This window comes from Pristis pectinata, chromosome 4, assembly GCF_009764475.1.
Source record: "Pristis pectinata isolate sPriPec2 chromosome 4, sPriPec2.1.pri, whole genome shotgun sequence".
Taxonomy (NCBI): Eukaryota; Metazoa; Chordata; class Chondrichthyes; order Rhinopristiformes; family Pristidae; genus Pristis; species Pristis pectinata.
Window position 1 is genome coordinate 66,640,802 of NC_067408.1, and position 6,478 is coordinate 66,647,279.

The window sequence follows — 6,478 nt, forward strand, 5'->3', positions numbered from 1 at the left end:
TTTATAATTTCAAGAAAGCTCAAGTTAATTACATTTCTCAATATTCATTATGTATTCACTGCAATGCATTATTAATGTTTCCACCCCAGCTTGGTGAATTTCCAGGTCTTGAAGCAATACATGACATCCAGCTGATTAAGATAAACCACATAGTTAATAGATTATAACAGTTACACTGTGTTACTTCAGAGCATCTGTATTAAATGTGCTAGCTCATAAATGAATAAAATATACCTATGTATGCATCCAGTATATATCAAAAGTCATTTTAAGAATATATTTTCTTTTATTCTCTTCATTGAAATATGGAAAGTAAAAAGTAATGATTATGATTGCTGGTGTAGCAAATGGGTTTCTTTTGAAACACTTTCAAACAGAATTGAAGACAGATTTCGGAATGTACAAGGCAAGTATTGACGGAACGTGGGGTCCGGTTTGTATCCCACACACCATTACACATAAGTTGAATAGATTTGGCTTTATGGAATTTTTATTTCTATTGACTTCAAAAGGGGAAGGTATAAAATGGCTGCCATGATCTGTTTTATACTATCATGCAAGTCAAAGTTCCCCTTTCTGTATTACAGCTGGTTGTGCTTTCTGCCATGGTCTTACAATGGTTTAACAGGCTTTCACGGAGGCAAAGCGTTCAACTGATCCTTGCTTATTGAAAGTAAGGAGAAAGTGAAAAATGACGCGAGTGAGTGGGTGGCTCTGCTTAGCTTTTGGTGCTCATGAAAATAACTTGCTAAGACATCACACCATCTGTAGGGAGCAGTTTCACACTTGCCTTGTGGTAATTATCATTGCTGACACATATTAAATGTGGGCACAACCTTGGAGATTGTGGCAGCCACAGTGAAAATGCTTTTTCCAGAAAACTGAACTGACGTACAGACCCAACAGTTAAATCCTTAAGGAAAAGTAATGAAAGCAGGGCTATGTTCTAACATCAGTCATTTACAGAGGGATATCAATAGTTGGCAAAAAATTGGTAAATGGAGTATAATGTGGGAAAATGTGTAGTAGTTCATTTTGGAAGGAAGAATGATAAAACAGGTTATAATTTGAATAATAAACTGCAGCATAATATGATTTTGGCTCCTCAAATATGATACAATTACTGACAGATGCAGTTGGCAATCATTAGGCCAAGGGATTGCTGTTTTTTACTTTAAGGAAGTGGAGTATAAAAGTAGGGAAGTCTTGCTGCAACTGTACAAGCACTGGTGAGGCCACATCTGGAAGACTGTGCACAGTATCGACCCCCTTAAAGAAGGATGTATCATCATTGGAGAGAGTTCAAGGAAGGTTGACGAGGATAATCCAGGACTTTGGGGGGCGAGTCCATGGCTCATTGAAAGTGTCTACACAGGTGGATAGGGTGGTTAAGAAGGCTTATGGAATGTTTGCTTTCATTAATCGAGGTATTGAATAGAGGAGTCAAGAAGTTATGATGCATCGCTCTAGAACTCTGGTTAGGCAGCATTGAGAGTAGTGCGTGCAATTCTGGTCACCTCACTATAGGAAGGATGTTGAGGCTTTAGAGAGGGCGCAGAGGAGGTTTGCTAGGGGACTGCCTGGATTAGAGGTATGTGCTATCAGGAGAGGCAGGACAAACTTGGGCTCTTTCTCTGGAGCGGCGGAGGTTGAGGGGTGATCTGTTGGAAGTGTATAAAATTATGAGGGGCACAGATAAGGTGGACAAGCAATATCTTTTTCCCATTATTCAGTCATCCAATACCAGAGGGCATGCATTTAAGGTGAGAAGGGGTAGGTTCAGAAGAGATGTGGAGGGTAAGTTTTTGCTCAGTGGATGCCTGGAATGCGTTGCCTGATAGGGTGGTGGAGGCAAGTTCACCAGGGACCTTTTAAAGGGGCTCGGATGGGCACATGAATGAGAGGAAAATGGAGGGGGTATGGGCATTCTGTAGGTAGGAGGGATTAGCTATGTCAGCACAACATTGTGGGCCGAAGGGCCTGTTCTGTGCTGTACTGTACTATGTTCTATGGTATTGAGGGCTGTCAAACAGGTTGGGTCTGTATTTTTGCATTTAGAAGAAAGATTGGAGATCTTAATGAACCCACACAAGATTCTTAGGGAAGTTGACAGTGTAAATACTAGGAGAATGCTTGTCTGTTTGGGAGAGTTTAGGACTAGAGAACGTAGTCTCAGAATAAGAGGCGCTCATTTAAAACTGAACTGAGGAACAATTCCTTCTCTCAAGGGGGTTACGAGTCTTTAGAATTCTGGAGTTTTCTGTAACTGCTGCCTCTAGCCTTAGAAGGTGTTCAAAAACAAGAAAAGTAGGTCATTAATCAGTAAGGGAATCAAAGGAGGGGATATTTGAAGGCAGAGGCTCTGAGACCAATTCATGAGCCATAGCTCAAGAGACTCTCAGTTCTGGGTCAGAATGTCACAGGTTCAATGTCCCCTCCTAAGATTTGAACATAAAAGTTTAGGCTGAGAATCCAGTGCAGTACAGAAGGAGTGCTACACTGTCAGGTATGACGTCTTTCGCATGCAGTGGTAAACAGAGGACCTCTCTGTCCTTTCGGTGGATGTAGAAGATCCGTGGGCATTACTTCAAAGCTCAGTATGCTGGCAGGATCATCACAGACTAAACTTCCACTTGCAGGGAGCGAGGCTGAAAGTGGTTGATTGGGACGAGGGACCAGATGAACTTGTAGCTACAGGAGATTGCAGATGCTGGAATCTGAAGCAAAAAACAAACTGCTGGAGGAACTCAGTGGGTCAAGCAGCAACTGTGCTGAGATCGAGAGGGTTGAGAGCTTCAAGTTCTGAGGAGTGAACATCACCAGTAGCCTGTCCTGGTCCAACCACGTAGATGCCATGGCCAAGAAAACTCACCAGCACCTCTAATTCCTCAGGAGGCTAAAGAAATTTGGCATGTCCCATCCACCCTCACCAATTTTTATCGATGCACCATAGAAAGCATCCTATCTGGATGCATCATGACTTGGTATGGCAACTGCTCTGCCTGTGACCACAAGAAACTGCAGAGAGTTGTGGACACAGCTCAGCACATCATGGAAACCAGCCTCCCCTCCATGGACTCTGCCTATACTTCTTGCTGCCTCAATAAAGGAGCCAGCGTAATCAAAGACCCCACCCACCCCAGACATTCTCTCTTCTCCCCTCTCCCATTGGACAGAAGATACAAAAGCCCGAAAGCACGTACCACTAGGCTCAAGGATAGCTTCTATCCCACTGTTATAAGACTATTGAATGGTTCCCGAGTACAATAAGGTGGACTCCTGACCTCTCAGTCTACCTCGTTATGACCTTGCACCTTATTGTCTGCCTGCACTGCACTTTCTCTGTAATTGTTGCACTTTATTCTGCATTCTGTTATTGTTTTACCTTGTACTACCTCAATGCACTGTGTAATGAATTGATCTGTATGAAGGTATGCAAGACAAGTTTTTCACTGTACCTTAGCAAATGTGGCAATAATAAACCAATTCCAATTCCAATTCTGTGAGGGGAAAGGAATGGTCAATGATTTGGTTTGAGATCCTCCATCAGGACTTGTGCAAAGGTCATTTACATTTGGCAAGCAATACAAAAAGATCAAAGGCAAAGCAAACAGCACACTTGGGTTGCATTACTGGAAACATTCAAACAAAATGAAACAAAGGATATCATTCTGTCACTGCACAGGTTGTTGGTTAGACTGCATCTGAACAACTGCAACCTTCCATACATAGAAATGATTCATCAAACACCTACAAGAATAATCCTAAACTTACTCAGATAAACTTACAGGGTATACTGTCTTTTCATGCAATGATACAGACTTCCCACGTTGAGAGGTTAATGTTCAAAATTTAAGTACATGGGATTAGGAGTATTATATTGACACGGATAGGGAATTGGTTGACAGATTGAAAATAAAGAGCAGAAATAAACGGTCCTTTTCTGAGTGTCAGACAGTGACTCATGAGGTACTACAGGGTTTCAGTTCTTGGGCCCCAACTATTCACAATATATATTAATGATCTAGATGAGGGAATTAGACATAATGTCTCCAAGTCTATGGATGACACAAATGTGGGCAGGAGTGTGAGTTGTGAGGAGGATGCAGAGGAGCTCAGTGTGAATGAGGAAATGCAGACAGATGCGAATAATCTGGATAAATGGGAAGTTATCCACTTTTGTGGCAAAAACAGGAAGACATTATTATCTGGATGTTGAGAGATTAGAAAAGGACAACAAGACTTGGGCGTACACCAGTGGATGAAAGTAAGCATGCAGAAGCAGCGGGTGGTTAAGAAGCAAAATGACATGTGGGCCTTCAGAGTGAGAGGGATTGAGTACAGGAGTGGGGATGTCTCACTGCAATTGTACAGGGCCTTGGTGAGACCACGCCCTGAGTACTGTATGCAGTTTTGGTCTTATCTGATGAAGGATGTTCTTGCTGTGGAGGGTGTGCAATGAAAGTTCACCAGACTGATATATGAAGAGAGATTTAGATGATTGAGCTTACATTTGCAGAGCTGAGAAGAATGAGAGGGGACCTCACTGAAATTTATAAAATCCTGACTTTGACCTCCTAAGCTCAAAGCCAATTGGCAAAGCGATTAGGTATTTGCATGTACACTGCCACGATCTTTTCACTGGTCATTTTAAATGAGTCATGACATTTGCAACAGAGCGTGTAACAAAATGATTTCATCTTCTTTCCAGAGGATTGAGGGCACAGAATTGGGCTGAAGGATTTATTGCAGTGATGAGTCTAGACCAGAGGAGAAGCAGTTGTCATCTGGAATTGCACAGATCAAACAGTGACACAAACAATAGGCACCATCCCTTTCCTCAGGATCTGTTTTGTATTTCTGCTGGATGCCAACTGGATTTAGTTGGGAACATCTGTTGGATCTGGGCTGCATGTGTTGCTGAACAAAGCCACATTCGAAAATGAGTGTTGTCAGCTAATTTTCAGAGTTATTAAAATAACATGTTTGGAGCTTGTGTAATCGGAGGGATGTGAAGCGATGGTGGACAGCAGTGAGGGGTCTTTCCTGCACTGAAAGCCAACTGTGGTGTCCTAGAGCTTACCTGGTTGGTGTGGCATGGGTCTGCAGTGGAGCAGCGTCATTCCATGTGGGACTCCTGGATGAGCAAGCTTGCGTTCTGGTCCAGAGCTGACATCCAACCCAACCTAGCAGGAATCCATCTTAGTCCTGGACAGCCCTTCAGGACTGTCTGGCTGATGGGAAAGAGCAGGATTTTGTGCCGCTGGATGCCATCGTGGTAGTCCTGTAAGCACAGTTTCATCGTGGTAGTCCTGTAAGCACAGTTTTGGAGGGGGGGGGGTGGGCAGGGGAGGGAGGGGTTGGTCTTTGTAGACAGTCAGGACAGAATGTGTGAAGCATAAGACAGGCGTGTCCTGTTTCCTTGGCAGGGAGTTGAAGGGAGAGAGAAACCATAAGAGGAGTCCATCCTTGGTACACAAAGAAAGCAAACAGCAATAGGAAACAATTATGGATGGCACAGTGGCGCAACTGGTAGAGCCGCGACCTCACAGTGCCAGAGACCCGGGTTCAATCCTGACCTCGGGTGCTGTCTGTGTGGAGTTTGCACGTTCTCCCTGTGACCACATGGGTTTCCTCTGGGTGCCCCAGTTTCCTCCCACGTCCCAAAGATGTGTGGGCCTGTAGGTTAATTGGCTGCTGTAAATTGACCCTAGTCTGTAGGTTAGGGGCAGAACCTGGGGGGAGCTGATGGCATTAAAAACAAGATTAATGTAGGATTAGTGAAAATGGCTGGTTGATGGTTGGCACAGAATCAGTGGGCCAAATGGCTGATCTTTGTGACTCTATCCTCTGCGGAGTCTCAAACCAATTCCCAAAGATCTGGCTAGGTGTTGAAGTCATCACTGCTCAGGCCTGGGAGCGGAACACACATATTTAAAGAGGATTTCACTGGCTTGGTGCTTGTCCCTGCCGTCATTACTTAAAATTTGAAATATTTAGATAATTGAGAGAAGATTGGGTAAGACCCTAACTCCACTTTACCCTCCTCCCTGCCCCATTTGTGTAAAGGCAGGCAAATGGACCCTGCAGCTCAATACTCTAATGTGCAACACACTTACCCCATTCAGCCACTACAAGACCTCTCAACTCAAACATTCAAATTTTGGCTTCAGTTAGATACTTGAGGAAACCTGAAACAAATACTGGAAATATTCAGCAGGTCAAGCAGCATTCGTGGAGGGAGAAACAGAATTAAATTCTCAGGTTGATGAACTTTCATCAGAACTGGGAAAACTTCGAAATTGAACATGTTGTAAATTGCAGAGGTGTGGAAAGAAGGGAGAAAGCCTGGGACAGGATGGCCTGTTGAGCATTTCCAGGTCTGTTTTTGTTCCAGGTTTCCAGCACCTGCAGGTTTTTGCTTTTTCACCTTGAGGAACTTTCATCCTTTTCTCCAGCTGAGATAGGTTGTATTTTA